The sequence below is a fragment of the Rhinoraja longicauda genome, chromosome 12, assembly GCF_053455715.1.
Source record: "Rhinoraja longicauda isolate Sanriku21f chromosome 12, sRhiLon1.1, whole genome shotgun sequence".
NCBI lineage: Eukaryota > Metazoa > Chordata > Chondrichthyes > Rajiformes > Arhynchobatidae > Rhinoraja > Rhinoraja longicauda.
In genome coordinates, this window is record NC_135964.1 from 2,717,606 (window position 1) to 2,735,280 (window position 17,675).

The window sequence follows — 17,675 nt, forward strand, 5'->3', positions numbered from 1 at the left end:
ATTCCCACTGGCCTTCACCTTTCCATGTTCCACTCCATTCCATCTCCATTCATTTCCATTCTTCACCTTTCTTTCCTAACAGATTTCAGAATGTACAGCCTTTTGTTGTCCACTCATCATCTTCCAGCCTCCGTTGCTATCTCCACCCTTCCCCCACCCACTGCACTGTTATTTGCCAGTCAATCCCTGCTCACTATGTACCAATGACTTCATCATTCTCGCTCCACCCTTCACCCCAGCCCTCTTGACAGGCTAAATGTGCAGGAAGGACCTCCAAACACTGGTTTAAACTGAAGATAGACACAAAAAGCTGGAGTAACTCAGTGGGTCAGACAGGGGTCTCGACCTGAAACGTCACCTATTCCTTTTCTCCAGAGATGCTGTATGACCCACTGAGTTACTCCAGCTTTTTGTGTCTTAAAACAGGCTACCTCCCCTCTACTTCCCTCCTACTCTTTCAATCTAGATGATGGGTCATCATCCAATCATCAACTGTCCATCTCCCTCCACAGATGCTACCTGGCCCGCTGAGTTTCTGCGGCCACTCTCTTTTTGCTTTGCTTTGCACTTTACAGATTCCTTTCTGAACATTCCAAAACTCCTTAGAACCAACAAGTGCTTTTGAAATATTGTAATGTGTGCATATCAAGCTCCAGAATGGAACAAGATGGTCATCATCAGACAGTATATTTTTGTTTTTTTATTGATTCACTTTTCAGGATTTGAACATTACTAGCAGGCCTTCATTCATTGCTCATTGCTAACTGAGCAATTCATTCATTGCTCATTGCTAACTGCCCTTGAGAAGCCTTCTTGAAAAACGGACATTTTTCTGGTGAAGGTACTCCCACATTACTGTGTGGAGGGACATTCAGAATTTTGATCCATTGATGAAGGAATGCTGATATAGTTCCAAATCGGAGAGTATGAGAGTTGGACATGTTGTTACAGTGCCTTGCAGCTTCTGGTGGCAGAGCTATGGTTTTAGGAGATGTGTGCAGATTAGCCTGGGTGAACCTGGCCTCATTGACCTTCAACAACAACATCCATCTTTTTCTGTGCATAAGCCTTTGGAATAATTTCACTCTGACATCCATTGTCTTCAATTTTACCAGGATTCCTTAATGTCCCACTACATCAAATGTTGCTTTGATGTCAAAGGCAACCACTTTCAATTCACTCCTGGAAATCAGGACTTCGGTCTATGCTTGAAGGCTGCAGACTGGTCTGGAGCTGAGTGGTCCTGATGAAAACCAAAATTGGCATTGGTGAACAGATTGCTGGTCTGTAATGGTTGCTTGATAGCATTGTTGATGACACCTTTCATCACTGTGTTGATGATTGACAGTACACTAATTGGAAAGTAATTAACTGGATCAGATTTATTTTTTGTGAACAGAACTTAATTGGATCATTTTGTACATTGATGGGTGGTTGCCAATGTTGCAATGTTATTGGGCCAGCTTAGCTAGAGCTGTGGTAGTGCTGGAGTGCAGGTCTTCTGCACGACTGTACAGCTGGTAGTGCTGTCAGGCATGGCTTATTATTCAAATGGAATGAATCAAATTGGCATTAGATAGTCTGTGATGGTGAAGATTAACAGAGAAAACCGGGATGAATTGTCTATTTAGAACTAACAGAGTGATAGAGTCATACAGTGTAGAAACAGGCCCTTCGGCTCAACTTGCCCACACCGACCAACATGTCCCATCTACACTAGTCCCACCAGCCTGCATTTGGCCTATATCCCTCTGAACATGTCCTATCCAGGTACCTGTCTAATCGTTTCTTAAATGTTGTAATAGTACCTGCCTAAACTACCTCCTCTGGCAGCTCGTTCCATACACCCACCACCCTTTGTGTGAATAAGGTCCCATTAAATCTTTTCCCCTTCACTTTAAACCTATGTCCTCTGGTTCTCGATTCCCCTATTCTGGGCAAGACACTCTGTGTGTCTACCTGATCATTCCTATCATGATTTTATACAACTCTATTAGATCACCCCTCATCCTCCTGCACTCCAAGGAATAGAGTTGCAGCCTGCTCAACCTTTCCCTATAGCTCAGACCCTTATGTCCTGGCAACATCCGTGTACAGAGATTTTCTCTGTACCCTTTCCAACTTGACAACATCGTCCCTATAACATGGTTTCCAGAACTGAGCACAATATTCTAAATGCGGCCTCACCAATGTCTTATACAACTGCAACATGACCTCACAACGTCCATACTCAATACTCCGACTGATGAAGGCCAAAGTGCCAAAAACCTTTTTGACCACCCTATCTTCCTGTGATGCCACCTTCAAGGAACTATTTACCTGCACTCCAAGAACCCCCTGCTCTACAACACTCCCCAGAGTCCTACCATTCACCGTTAGGTCCTGCCCACATTAGACTTCCCAAAATGCAACATCTCACAATTCTATCAACCATTCCTCAACCCACCTGGACAGCCAATCAAGATCTTGCTTCTATTTTTCACAACCTTATTCACTATCTACAATACCACCCACTTTTGTATCATCTCCAAATTTGCTAATCTTGCCGTGAATGCTCTCATACAAATCATTGATATAGATGACAAATAGTAATGGGCCCAACACCGAGCCCTGGCACATAACTAATCACAGGCCTCCAGTCCGAAAAGCAAACTTCCACCCTCTGCTTCCTTGCATGAAGCCAATTTTCTATCCATTCAGCTATCTTTTCTTGGATCTCATGTGTCCCAGCCATCCAGAGCAGCCTACCATGTGGAACCTTGTCGAATGCTTTGCTGAAGTCCATATATACAACATCTGCAGCTCTGCCCTCATCAACCTTTTGTGTCACATCTTCAAAAAACTCAATCAGATTCGTGAGGCACGACCTCCCATGTACAAAACCTGACAATCCCTTATCAGTCCTTGTGTAAATGCATGGGTGAACAAGGTTTTGAACGCTTTAGCACTCACCCGCTGGGTACTGCCATGATGTGAATGGGCATTCTCCTGGCCTCATCCTTCCATTTGCTGTTTAACCGTCCACCTCTACTCAAAACTAGATGTGTCAGACAGCAAAGCTTTGATATTTTTCTTTGATTGTGGGATTGTTTAGCTCTATTGTAGGCTGTAAAACTTCACAAGATTGGCACCACATTTTTAGATTATGCCTCGTGCTGCCCCCAGAATGCCCTTCTTTTGTCAATCTTGTGGCTGGATTGTTGTGGTTAATAATGTTGACAACAGATTAAACATCACCAGGGATGTCTCCATAACTTCCCTTCTCTTTGAAATGACACTATAGGATCTTTGATGTTTGATTTACAGAGTAGACAGGGCTTCAGATGAATATCACATTCCAAAGATGGTTTGACACACCATATTCCATCACAAACAAGGTAGAGTTTGCCATTATAGAATATGAAAATGCTATTTCCCATTGCACATATTAAACTGTTTAAATAGGCTCTACTATTACATTGCATCCCTTTGTAAATACTATTCTGTTGAAACAGATCTTTGCCATTGTGAGATATTGTTTACATTTTAAATATTGACTCACTGAAAGGTTGACACACGTATTCATTTTTAAATGCTGAAACACTGCAATAGGTTTCCAGTTTCCAAATGTTGACAAAGCATTTTCTCTGTTCTAAAGTGAGCAATTGAATTACAGCTCTGCATTCTAAAACATTGACACAATGCTTGTTGTTGTGAATCCTGTCATAATGACAGAAAGAGGTAAGATTCAACAACCGTGTCAGGGTAAATCAGGGAAAGGGGGATTATCTCCTGTTGGATAGCCCACTGGAAAGACATTTTCCACACAGCTGATTCTGAATTTACTGGAATGTTGTCATTACAGGCCATTGATCCTTTATTCGATTGTGGATAAAGATAAATGAACTTTGGAACGATTGAACTTTTTAAAAACGATGTTACCATTACAAAATGCTTGCTTATTGAAGAGACTTCAACACCATAAATTGTGTGGGAATGAATTGGGTGGGATGTAAAAGCACTAGAAAGTCCACATTTCAATCCACCCTGCTTCAGTCCCACCTATTTTAATGCAGGTGGGTTTGGGAGAGAGTGTGTGATTTTCAAGCCAACAATCTGCTCCTCAAAGGCCAGTCACCACTTCAATATTTTAACTCCAAAGCCGTACAGGTTTGTAGGTTAATTGGCTTGGTATAAGTGTAAATTGTCCCTAGTGTGTGTGGGATAGTGTTAGTGTGCGGGGATCGCTGGTCGGCATGGACTCGGTGGGCCGAAGGGCCTGTTTCTGTGCTGTATCTCTAAACTAAACTAAACTAAACATTCATCAAGCTGGCAACCAGACAGTCTCACAATCAACCTGGTTTCAGCCTCGAAATAGAGACAAAATACATGAATGAGATTCGCCATTAACTATGGCAAGGCCCAAAATAAGTCTAGTTTAATTTAATTTAAAGATACAGCTCAGAAACAGGCCCTTCAGCCCACCGAGTCCACACCAGTGATCCCCGCACATTAACACTATCTACACACACTAGGGACTATTTACAATTATAGCCAAAGCCAATTAACCTACAAACCTACACGTCTTTGGAGTGTGGAAGGAAACCGGAGATCCCAGAGAAAACCCATGGGGAGAACGTACAAACTCCGTACAGACGGCACCTGTGGTCGGGATCAAAACGGGTCACTACCGCTGCGCCACCATGCCTCCTACTCTTCCAGATTTCTTCATCATTTAACTGAGGCCCCCTCTCACCCACCCATGGGCACTTCCAGGTTTGACCAAAATAAGTGCTGATCCAGAATGTTAAGCATTGACAAGATATGACTGTTGGCAATATTTGTGTCACAAAGTCCTGCAGCAAAAATAACAATGTGCTCATTGGTTACTGTCGTGCTGCAGAGTTATGGGCTGCACCACCACATAATAATGTTTGGACACAGGCCAATTATATTTGATTCGATCCCCATTTTATAATCGCCTTTTAGAATTATGCTTTGTAGATATTTTAATAACCCTTAGTGTACATTCATGTATTATGCATAGCAGCCAGGTAATGACTTCAGGTGAATTACATGGTGCCATGTTTACTTGCGTAGCACAATTCAATAAAACAAAAGATTAACCATCAAGGAAAAACAGGTATTTGTTGCAAATTACGTGGTCTACAAGTTTCTTCAGATGTTAGAGGCCAGGATTCAGTACCTGTATAGCGATGTCCAATAGCATACATTGTGTACCTGGATGGCAATCTGGGATTTCTGACAAATGAGAATAGCACGTGACAAACATAGTCCACTTGTGTGAAAGGAGGCCTTCATAGTACTCTTGTAGTCTGCTTCAGCGTTATTGCATTGTCTGACCAGGGTTCCAGGATTTGGAGTCATCCATCAAGAACCTGCGTCAGATAAATTCATTAATTTTATTACGTGACTTTACATTGGGACTACAAACTCTTCAGCAAATCCCCTTCTCCAACATGATCTTTCCATTCCCAACCAAGCCATTCCCCAAACATCCTGGTCTGACCCATACCCTTGTGCGTCTTGTCTGCTCCAAATCACGGCAGGAACCATTCTCCTCTTGACCAAACTTGCCCCACTCAGCAGATTATACCTGGCTGCTGCCATTCTAATCCCTCAGCCCAATCAAACATCACCTCCACAATTACCAAATCGCCCTGCTCCTTAGACCAGAAATGATTTGGTTATCTTTCATCATATCATCATATCATATATATACAGCCGGAAACAGGCCTTTTCGGCCCTCCAAGTCCGTGCCGCCCAGTGATCCCCGCACATTAACACTATCCTACACCCACTAGGGACAATTTTTACATTTACCCAGCCAATTAACCTACATACCTGTACGTATTTGTTCTGTAATGGTTGGGTACATAGGGGAATGGTTGGGTTGCATACATATAGGAAAGACCTTTCACCAGGCAAGTTCCATTTAGTAGTACATGGACCTCACATAGTTTAAATATTCCAGATACTGACCCTTAAACAAAACGACCTTTGGCCCACTGATTAATGCATCTAAACAGGTGCCATTCAGTTTCTGACCATTTATATATATATGCATGAGAAGCCAAAACTAAATTTAGTTGTTTTATTCTTAGTTCATAAGGAGCAATGGATCTTACTTTAGACTATTTTAAGCTGGTGGGTACTGCACTCTAATCACCTTTAGATTATAAATTGGAAAATTGCTTATTCATGTCAATTAAAAGAAATGGCCTTTTACCTGAACATCTTTCTGCAGGATTCCCTACAGCATAGACATTAGTGATTATCTCAATGACTTGGTTGACTGATGCGAAGGGAGTCCGGAGATCAAAATTTCTTAGCCGTTTTTTTAATTCCTCATGGCCTGTTGAAACATGATCAGATAATGATACCAAATTTTTAATCACAGAGTAAGGAAACTTGGTGAACTTTACGCTTATCAGCCCATGCCAATAAAATAAATAAATATTGAGATCAGTTTCACGGTCAGAAAAAACTTGAAGAATCCAACCCAAATTAGGGTCAGCTATAGTTCAGGAAAGCATATCAAAATTACAAGACTACCTGCATCAGCAGGAATTTAAGTGCTTTTATGAATGCAGCCTGTTCATAACTCCACTTTGGCCAATGGTCGGTCATGCTCAATTGGCAGCTTCCTCATGTAGTGAAACATGTAATCATGGCATCTTAATAATCAAACTGGTTTTAACTATAAAGATGTTTCACTGTACTGCCCTTTTATAACAGCTAGACACAAAATGCTGGAGTAACTCAGCGGGTCAGGCAGCATCTCAGGGGAGAAGGAATGGGTGACGTTTCGGGTCGAGACCCTTCTTCAGACTGATAATAATTTTAATAATAATAATTTCTTAGCAGGAGCAAAGCAGTGAGCCCTATCAGAGTAAGCCCTTACTGCCGAGTATCTCCAAAGCTTCTGTTGTTTTTCAATTTCTGTTTATTTTCAATTTGAAGCATCTATTTAGAAAATATTTTGCGTATTGTGTGGAAATAATGAACAAAATAATAAAAGATAGACACAAAATGCTGGAGTAACTCAGAGGGACAGGCAGCATCTCTGGAGAGAAGGAATGGGTGACTTTTCAATGTTGGGTCCCTTCAGACTGATGTCAGGGGAGTGGGAGGTACATAGATAAGAAAGTGTAAGGTGTGAAAAACAGGACAAAGGGAATGTTGATCAAGGAAAATGTTGAACAGATCATTGATAGTTGGGAGAAGATAAGAACAAAGCAAACAGATAAAATGTAGTCGGAGATAGTAGACTGGTCGGAGAACTGGGAAGGGGAGTGGATGGAGAGAGAGGGTTACTTGAAGTTAGAGAAGTCAATGTTCATATGTTCGCTGGCGTGTAAGCTGGGGTACAGCAATATTGATGAGATATCCTCATATCGGTGAGACCAAGCACAGGCTGGGCGATTGTTTCGCTGAACACTTGCGCTCAGACCACCTTGGCCGACGTGATCTCCCAGTTTCCAAACATTTTAACTCTTCCCATTGCCATACTGTTCTTTCTGTCCCGGGTCTCCTACATTGTCAGAGTGAGGCCACACGCATATTATAGGAATAGCACCCGATATTTCGCTTGGGCAGCTTACAACCCAGCGGAATGAACGTTGATTTGTCTAATTTCAAGTACCCCTTGTATTTCCTCTCCCCCTCCCCCATCCTAGTTGTACCACTAGTTCCATTGTTTGCATCCTTGTATCCCTTCGTTTTCACCTCTTCCTCAGCCAACAATGGGCCATTTTGGGCACTCGCCTTCCTTGCTCATCTGTTGCCAGCCCTGCTTTGTTTTGGCATTTTCCTACCTCCAGTTACCTCCCCTCAACTTTCAGCCTAAAAAAGGACCCCGACCCGAAACATCACCCATCCTTTTTCTCCAGAGATGCTGCCTGAGTTATTCCAGTACTTTGTGTCTATTTTTAGGTGCTGGTGAAAATGGAAGAATGAAGTCAGAGAGATGTGGAAGGATCGGTCTCATCCGAATGCTGGAAAGGAAGGGGGAGATACATCTGATGGTGAGAAACATTGTAGAATATGAATGTTGAATGCGGAGGAGAAGGTGAGGACAAAGAGAATCCCACTCCTGCTCCTGGTGGGGGGTGAGGAGCGGAGAACATAAGTTTGGCAAACAGTGCTGGTGTTGCTGTGAGCACTGTTCGTTCTGGTAGAGGGGACAATGTATTTAAGGAAAGAGTGAGACATCCCAGAAGTACTGGTGATGAAAATGTTGTCATCAGATTAGACACAACTGAGACTGGGAGTCATCATCACAACATTTGTGATGGAGGTGGGGAAACCTGGTGAATTCACTACATTGGAGAAACCTGTACAGATTATCTGTATAGCATCCCCATTCAGCCTACAAGAGTGATCCTGAACTTCCCCTGGTACGTTAGTTTTAAAGCTCTATCCCCATTCACTCTGACCTCTGTGTCCATAACCATTTACATCGCTGCAACAAGTCAATCTGCAATATTAACCCTTCATATTCTCCTGATGCTTTTGGATGTGCTGAACTTTATTTTTGTGTTTTATGTTAGATATCCAGCAGCTGTGGTATTCTGTATCTGTACTCTGAACTCATTATTTGTACCTCCTTCAGGCAGGTCAGTTGTGGTTCGCAAGTCACTCTTGGATGGCAGCACAACATTCGTGTCATCTGGATTTGTTTGGTCTCCAACCTGTCACCGATACTCTCTTTATTCTCTCCAACTTTCTTCCTTCTCTGCAACTTAAAACACACTTACTTTGCCATTTGTGCCAGGTTTGATGGTCCATACACTCTGTTTCTCTCCATGGTTGCTGTCTAACCTGCAGAGTATTTCCAGCATTTCCAGTTTTTAATTCAGATTTCCAGCAGTGAATGTTTTAATTTAGCTTTTCGGAAAACTTGCATTCTGTACAAGAGTCATGCAAAAGATAAGTATAATTCAGAGAATTGTTAGTCATGCCTCAAGGAACCATTCTCCAACCCCAGTTTCCCATTTGGAAACCTTACTCACGAGCATGAAGAATCTTGGCTGCATAAATCATCAAATACAAGCCAACATCACTGTGAGTGTGCAATTTCCCTCTGTGAGCCCGTGACAGCAGAACTAACCTAATTTGTCTTATCAGTCCATCTTCGGGAATTGGTTTACAAGTTCCAGGTAATCTTCTGGGCAATCTCCACTCGGAACGAAACATGACCTCTATCAAAGAATGCTTTGGGAACTGCGCAATTTACCCTGAATAAACCTTAGCCTAAAATATTTTAAAAGTTCAAGGATTAACTTGCAAAACATTTTCTGCTGCAAGTGGACTTTATAAAAATTCAAAGACTCCATGTTTCATTTTGGGATCTTATATTTTTTTTAATAATCCATTAAGCAAGGATGGAGAGAGAGCTCATCTCCACAACGGATGGAACTGCAGGAGCACCATCACTTTAAAGGCATCCACCCTGCATACTGCAAGGGACAGGAATGCTGCAAAGTTGACACCTTCTTGATAGTGCTTTTAAAACATATGTTTGAAGTAGCATTAAAGCCAGAGGGAACATACGACATCAAACAGCCCAACTTGTCTAGGCCAACCAAGAGTCCATTAAAGCAAGTCCCATTATCCACGTTTGACTCATATCTCTCTGAACGTTTACTATCCATGTACCTGTCCAAATGTCTTTGACCTTGTTATTGTACCTGCCTTAGCAAGTTAGCCTGGTAACTCAATCCATATACATACCACCCTCTGTGTGGAAAAAGCTGCTCCTCAGGTTCTTATTAAATCTTTCCACTTTCATCTTAAACCTATGCCCTCTGGTCCTTGATTCTAAACTGTGGGGAAAGTACAGCTTCACCCTATACATAGCCCTCAGTACACCTCCACAAGATCACCCCTGGATTTCCTACACTCCAAGGAATAAAGTCCCAGTCTACCCATCCTCTCCCTATAACTTAGTGCTTTGAGTCCTGCCAACATCCTAATCAATCTTTTCTGCACTTTTTTTCCAGCTTATTGGCATCTTTCCTACAGCAGGTTTACCAAAATTGAACACAATACTCCCAGTGCAGTCACTCCAAATTCTTGCATGTGCAACATAACACCCCAGCTTCAGTGCTTAATACCCTTAATGATGAAAGCCAGTGTACCAAAAGCCTTGTCCACCATTCTGTCTACCAGCAATGCTATATACAGGGAACTATGATCTTATAGAAACATATAGAAACATAGAAAATAGGTGCAGGAGTAGGCCATTCGGCCCTTCGAGCCTGCACCGCCATTCAATATGATCATGGCTGATCATCCAGCTCAGTAACCTGTACCTGCCTTCTCTCCATACCCCCTGATCCCTTTAGCCACAAGGGCCACATCTAACTCCCTCTTAAATATAGCCAATGAACTGGCCTCAACTACCTTCTGTGGCAGAGAATTCCACAGACTCACCACTCTCTGTGTGAAGAAATGTTTTCTCATCTCGGTCCTAAAAGACTTCCCCCTTATCCTTAAGCTGTGACCCCTGGTTCTGGACTTCCCCAACATCGGGAACAATCTTCCCGCATCTAGCCTCTCCAACCCCTTAAAAATTTTATATGTTTCAATAAGATCCCCCCTCAGTCTTCTAAATTCCAGCGAGTATAAGCCTAGTTTATCCAGTCTTTCTTCATATGAAAGTCCTGCCATCCCAGGGATCAATCTGGTGAACCTTCTCTGTACTCCCTCTAAGGCTAGAATGTCTTTCCTCAGATTAGGAGACCAAAACTGTACACAATACTCCAGGTGCGGTCTCACCAATGCCCTGTACAACTGCAGCAGAACCTCCCTGCTCCTATACTCAAATCCTCTTGCTGTGAATGCTAACATACTCCTTGTTCCCTCTGTTCCACAACACTCCCAGGACCCCACTCCATTAATTGTGAAATTCCCACCCTGGATTGATTTCCTCAAAATGCAACACCTCACATTAAATGAATAAAACTCCATTTGTCAATCCTCAACCTACTTCCAACATGATCAAGATCCCACTGTAATTGTTGATAACCTTATTCACTATGATTGTTACCAACTATTGTAGTGTCATCTGCAATTTTACTAACCATGCCTTGTACATTCTCATCCAAATTGCTGATACAGATAACAAACTTTCACCTAACCAAATGGAGAGTAGTCCATTATGTACATGATTTGTGATTTAGAGATGGCCAAAAGAGATGTGTTCCTCAGTGCAGGATACCCATCAAATGCCCAGAGGGAGAAGCAAAGTGTATGACATGACTGCTGCTGACAGCTCTGGAATTGGTCAGATAATGACCTCCCCTTTTCTTAACAAGTAGAGTAGGGAAGCAGGCAGATGGTAAGCCTTCATCAGTTCTCAGTAGGGTGGCACGGTGGCGCAGTGGTAGAGTTGCTGCCTTACAGCGAATGCAGCGCTGGAGACCCGGGATCGATCCCAACTCCAGGTGCTGTCTGTACAGAGTTTGTACGTTCGCCCCATGACCTGCGTGGGTTTTCTCCGAGATCTTCGGTTTCCTCCCACACTCCAAAGACGCACAGGTTTGTAGGTTAATTGGCTTGGTAAAATGTAAAAATTGTCTCCAGTGGGTATAGGATAGCGTTACTGTGCGGGGATCGCTGGTCGGCGCGGACCCAGTGGGCCAAAGGGCCTGTTTCCGCTGTGTATCTCTAAACTAAACTAAACTAAAGTTGGTGGCATTAAGGGTAAGAGTCAGGAAGTCATGTTGCAGCTTTATAGGAGTTTGGTGAGGCACGTTTGGAGTATTGTGTGGAGTTCTGGTGGCCCCATTGCAGGATGTGAAGGCTCTGTAGGCTCTATTTAATATATACCTTCAAGTGGCCTGTGATTAAGTTATAGGGAGTCTTTTAATTGCCACAGACTTCAGATTCCATGTCCCCCTTCGTGATGCAATCTGTACATGACCAAAGCAGAGAAGGGACCATGATTTACTTATGTAAACAACCAAACATTTAGATGCTTCAATCAACATAATTGGCATATATAACCATATAACCATATAACAATTACAGCACGGAAACAGGCCCGTTCGGCCCTACCAGTCCACGCCGACCACTTTCTCTGACCTAGTCTCATCTACCTGCTCTCAGACCATAACCCTCCAATCCCCTCCCATCCATATACCTATCCAATTTGAGATTTCCAAATGCTGGCTCATTGGCCTTGCATTCAGAGAATCAGTATTTTAATTTCAATAGGGTAAGAGTACCCAGTCACAGTTGTATCGGTAGAATTGGCCTTAGATATCACTACAATTAAAAGAGAAAGAAAATAGATACAATTTAAAAGCACCACAGACTTGGATGAAGCAGTTTTCCACTTATTCCTGTGTGCCCCTATAATAATGTGATGCCAGTACCATGTTATTGAGGTTCAGAAGTTAAAATAGCATGGAGCAAAAATGTAAACTGCTGGAGGAACTCAGCAGGTCAGGCAGCATCCTTGAACTTGGACCACAGCTGCTTGACACCATGAGTCCTTCTCACAGTTGATTTTTTCTCTCCAGATTCCAGCATCTGCAGTCTTTTGTGTTTCCGTTAAAGCAGCCTCGTCTGTTCTCTTTATGTAAACAATGGGCCACACTGTCCACATGTTAGTAATCCTCCCATAGGTTTGCCGGTGCCTATGCAACATATCCAAACAAAAATGAACACCCAGTGGGATGGAAGGTTAAATTAACAGGGGGAATTATTGAGGAAAATAAAATCAGATCAAAAGTTACAGATTCTTGTAAAAGAATAATTGACTATAATTACCAACATTGGTAGCTGGATATATTTTAATAAGCTGCTAGGTAGCTTAAATACTTTCTGTTTGTATCCAGATAGATACAAAGGGAGCGTTATTTTTGGTTTATTTGTGCATTTAATTAATTTATGTATTTAATTAAATTATCAAAACAAATTCCTTATTTTCGTTATTAATCAGAGCAATGACAATCTGAAATTATATTTGTCTTCACACATTTCCAATCTGTAACCACAGCTGCCTCTGTTGTCATGTATTTTCTTGTCTGGCCACTTTAAGCCAGAAATTGTATTCAAATAATTATATTGCAGCGCGTGCAATTCGGTGCCATCTGTCTTTGGATGTGTTATCTCTTGATTTACATGCGCACTCTGTAGTTTACTGATCTAATTAGTTTCGCTTTTTAAAACTCAATAAAGGAAATGAATAAATCTTACTAATGTTGATACATTTGGATCAATTCTGGAATTGGACAAAAGACATTGGATTGCCCTTGCAAATTGCACATGTGCCAATAGTGTGATGCTGCCAAACATAGCCAACTCAGTAATTTGTGGAATTTCAATGAATGTCATGCATAATTTTCTTATGTATAAGGAATATTGAATTGCCTAGGAATGCACACGATTAGGATTACGGGAACTCTTAATGGGCTGTTGCATTCCAAAAGGAGGACGATTATTTGTTTACAAATTGATGATCTATCTGTGTGGGGAGATTCCCAAAACTGTCTCCTTCCATGGAGAGAGGCCTGATGTGGTGTTACTGGAGGTATTCCTGAAGAAAACGGCAACTCTGAGGGACCAAAATATTCCCCAATTAGAACTCATGATCAATGTGCGTGATACAAGGCTACAAATCATTTGAATGTCGTTTCATCAGTTCATTATTTATATGATCACATTGGAAATTAGTTATTCAGTGTAAAGACGGGGAAATCAATAAATGTCCACTGAATTATGTGCCAATCAAGCACTTGGCACAGAAAATGCAGTTGTGAATCTGGAATTCTCTGAGGGCGGTGGAGGCCAATTCTCTGAATGCATTCAAGAGAGAGCTAGATAGAGCTCTTAAGGATAGCGGAGTCAAGGGGTATGTGGGGAAGGCAGGAACGGGGTACTGATTGAGAATGATCAGCCATGATCACATTGAATGGCGGTGCTGGTTCGAAGGGCCGAATGGCCTCCTCCTGCACCTATTGTCTATTGTCTATAGTCTGCAAATTATCCCTCTTCTCATATCTCACTTCTTCCGTCTGTGAGATATCTCTCCGTATACTTCCAATCTGCCAAACTGATAGGCCACTTTTCACTCACACAGCTAAGGTTTCACAATTATTTACTTGAGCTTATCTTACTGCTTCACTTAGATAAGATTTTTCCCGTAGGCATTTGGGAGCCAGCATTACACTGTGCAATGGGGGGTCATTCCAATGCATTCAGCGCAGGAGATCACTAAATGAACTGAAGACCGATGGCACAGAATTGCATGAAGTGCAATAAAATTATTTGAAACCAAGTTGTGGTTTAAAGTGACAATAGACAATAGGTGCAGGAGTAGGCCATTCACAGTACTCCAGGTGCGGTCTCACTAGGGCCCTGTACAACTGCAGAAGGACCTCTTTGCTCCTATACTCAACTCTTCTTGTTATGAATGCCAACATTCCATTGGCCTTCTTCACTGCTTGCTGTACCTGCATGCTTCCTTTCAGTGACTGATGCACTAAGACACCCAGATCACGTTGTACGTCCCCTTTTCCTAACTTGACACCATTCAGATAATAATCTGCCTTCCTATTCTTACCACCAAAGTGGATAACCTTATGGCGAGTCCGAAACTTGCTAGTTGTAGACGAAGTTTATTGCAGCCGCAATACACGAATACAGAATCAAAACAACAAGTTACAGGACAACCAATATAAACTTACTGTCTTCCTTGAAGACTTCGCCGAACTGGCTAAATCGGGCGCCAAACGCGCACCTGACATCGCTGGCCAATCAGCGATGTCGTTTGCTGGACCAATCCTCATGGTCGCGTTCCCACGTGACCTCGCTGGCCAATCCGAGGGTTCGACGACCTGGACCATTCTCTATGGTCGCTACATGACCCCCCCCAGAACCCGAGGTGCGGAACCTAGCAGGGAGCCGGATTTCGCGACCATAACGAGTACGGAGAGGGACAGCCTGAACCACAGGAGCCGGAGGTTCCGGACTTGGTGGAACAGCCGGAACGGGAGGTTCTGGAGGAACTACCGGAACGGGGGGTCCTGGAGGAACTGCCGAAACGGGGGGTCCTAGGGGAACTGCCGAAACTGGGGGTCCCGGAGGAACTGTCGGAATGGGGGTTTGTGGACTGGGCGGAACTAACGGAGGTCGGCCTCTTCTAGGGGTTTGACCGACCAGGACTGGTTGATCTGGGTCCAAATGGGCAGGTTTGAGCCGGGACACCGAGACGAGTTCACTCTTGCCGCCCATGTCTAAGGTGAAAGTAGCCGTTCCCTTACGTAAAACCCGAAACGGCCCTTGATAGACCCTCTGCAACGGGGCGCGATGGGCATCTTTACGCAAAAAAACAAACTCACAGTCCTTCAGGGAAGACGGTTCATGTACCATGGGACACCCATGACGTGAAGTCGGCACTGGAGCCAGGGAGCCCACCCGTTCCCGGAGAGCTGCTAACGCTGATGGGACTGTAGGGAGCAGGGCTGAAGTGTCCGGAAACAGATCTCCAGGTACTCGAAGGGTCGAGCCATATACCAGCTCTGCGGACGACGCACCGAGATCTGGCTTAGGAGCCGTCCGGATGCCCAACAGAACCCAAGGGAGTTGGTCTACCCAGTCCGGGCCTTCAAGCCTTGCACAGAGGGACGCCTTAAGTTGGCGGTGGAACCTTTCTACGAGTCCATTTGCCTGGGGGTGATATGCAGTTGTGGTTGTAATTTGGACCCGTACAGTTCCGCCAGCGCGGCCCAGAGGGACGAAGTGAACTGTGGTCCTCTGTCAGTTGTAATAACTGCCGGGACCCCGAAACGAGCTACCCAATGAAGGGCCAAAGTCCTAGCACAAGACGCTGACGAGATATCACACAATGGGAAAGCCTCTGGCCACCGGGTGAACCGATCCACCACTGTGAGGAGGTGGGTGTAGCCCCGGGAGGAAGGCAAAGGCCCGACCAAATCCACGTGGATGTGGAAAAAACGAAAAGCCGGGACTTCGAAATCCTGTACGGGGGGCTGGACGTGGCGCTGGACCTTAGCGGTCTGACAGGGCACGCAGGAACGTGCCCATCCCGCTACCTGTTTCCGCAGGCCATGCCAGACAAACCTCGCTGCCACCAAGGCAGAGGTGGAGCGGATGGACGGGTGTGCCAGCCCATGAATGGCATCGAAAACCCGGCGCTGAAGGGAGGGCGGTACTACCGGCCTGGGACGGGGAAGAGAAACATCGCACCAGACTTTCGTGCCCTCCGACCCACAAGCTACCTGGGCCAACTTCAATCCCGAAGTGGTGGACTGGTACGTCGAAACGGTATCCGCCAGGAGCTGTGCCTCCGCGAGCTCCTGGGGATCCACTTCGCAGTCCACCGCCGAAATAGGGGGAAAAGCAGGTCTAGACAGGGCGTCAGCAACGGCATTCAGCTTACCCGCGATATGACGGACATCTGTGGTAAATTCTGAGATAGCAGTCAGGTGCCGCTGCTGGCGGGCCGACCATGGGTCAGACAATTTCAAAAAAGCAAATGTTAATGGCTTGTGGTCCGTAAATGCCACAAATGGGCGGCCCTCGAGGAAATACCTGAAATGACGGACAGCTAAATGGAGAGCTAGAAGCTCTCGGTCAAATGCGCTATATTTCAGCTCGGCCGAATTTAGTTGCCGGCTGAAAAACGCTAAAGGCTGCCAACGGCCACCAACCTGCTGCTCCAGAACCCCGCCCACCGCCACGTCAGAGGCGTCAACCGTCAGGGCCGTGGGGGCGGAGGGGCTCGGATGGACCAACATGGTGGCGTCTGCCAAGGCTGCCTTAGCTGCCGTAAAAGCCGACTCTGCGGTTGGGGACCACAACAACTCTACCGGATTACCTGCAAGGCATTGGAAAAGTGGGCGCAGGACTCGCGCCGCTGCCGGAACGAATCTATGGTAGAAATTAACCATGCCTACGAACTCCTGCAGCCCTTTTACTGTGGTAGGCCTGGGGAAAGCCCGGATAGCCTCCACCTTCTCTGGCAAAGGGACAGCGCCGGCAGGGGTAATTCTGTGTCCTAGAAAATCGAGAGCAGGCAGGCCGAATTGACATTTGGAGGGTTGAATAATGAGCCCGTGGTCTTGGAGCCGCTGGAACACGGTCCGCAAATGGGCCTGGTGTTCTTGCACTGAGGGGCTGGCTACCAGGATGTCGTCTAAATAAATAAACACAAAGGGTAAACCCCTGCCCACGCGGTCCATCAGTCACTGGAAAGCCTGTGCCGCGTTCTTTAAACCGAAAGGCATACGCAACCATTCAAACAACCCGAACGGAGTAATAGTTGCAGTTTTTTGTATGTCCTCCGGTCGCACCGGAATCTGATGGTATCCTCGCACCAAATCGATTTTGGAAAACACCACCGCTCCTTCCAGTCCAGATGAAAAGTCCTGTAGGTGCGGTATGGGGTAGCGATCAGCCGTGGTGACAGCATTGAGACGCCGATAATCGCCACATGGCCTCCACCCCCCAGATGCCTTGGAGACCATGTGTAACGGCGAGGCCCACGGGCTGTCAGACTGACGAACAATTCCCATTTCCTCCATCTTCCTGAACTCCGCCCGTGCCACCACCAGTTTGTCTGGCGGTAGTCTCCTGGCCCGAGCGAAAACGGGAGGGCCTTCAGTGCGGATGTGATGGACCACACCGTGCTTAGCTGAAGG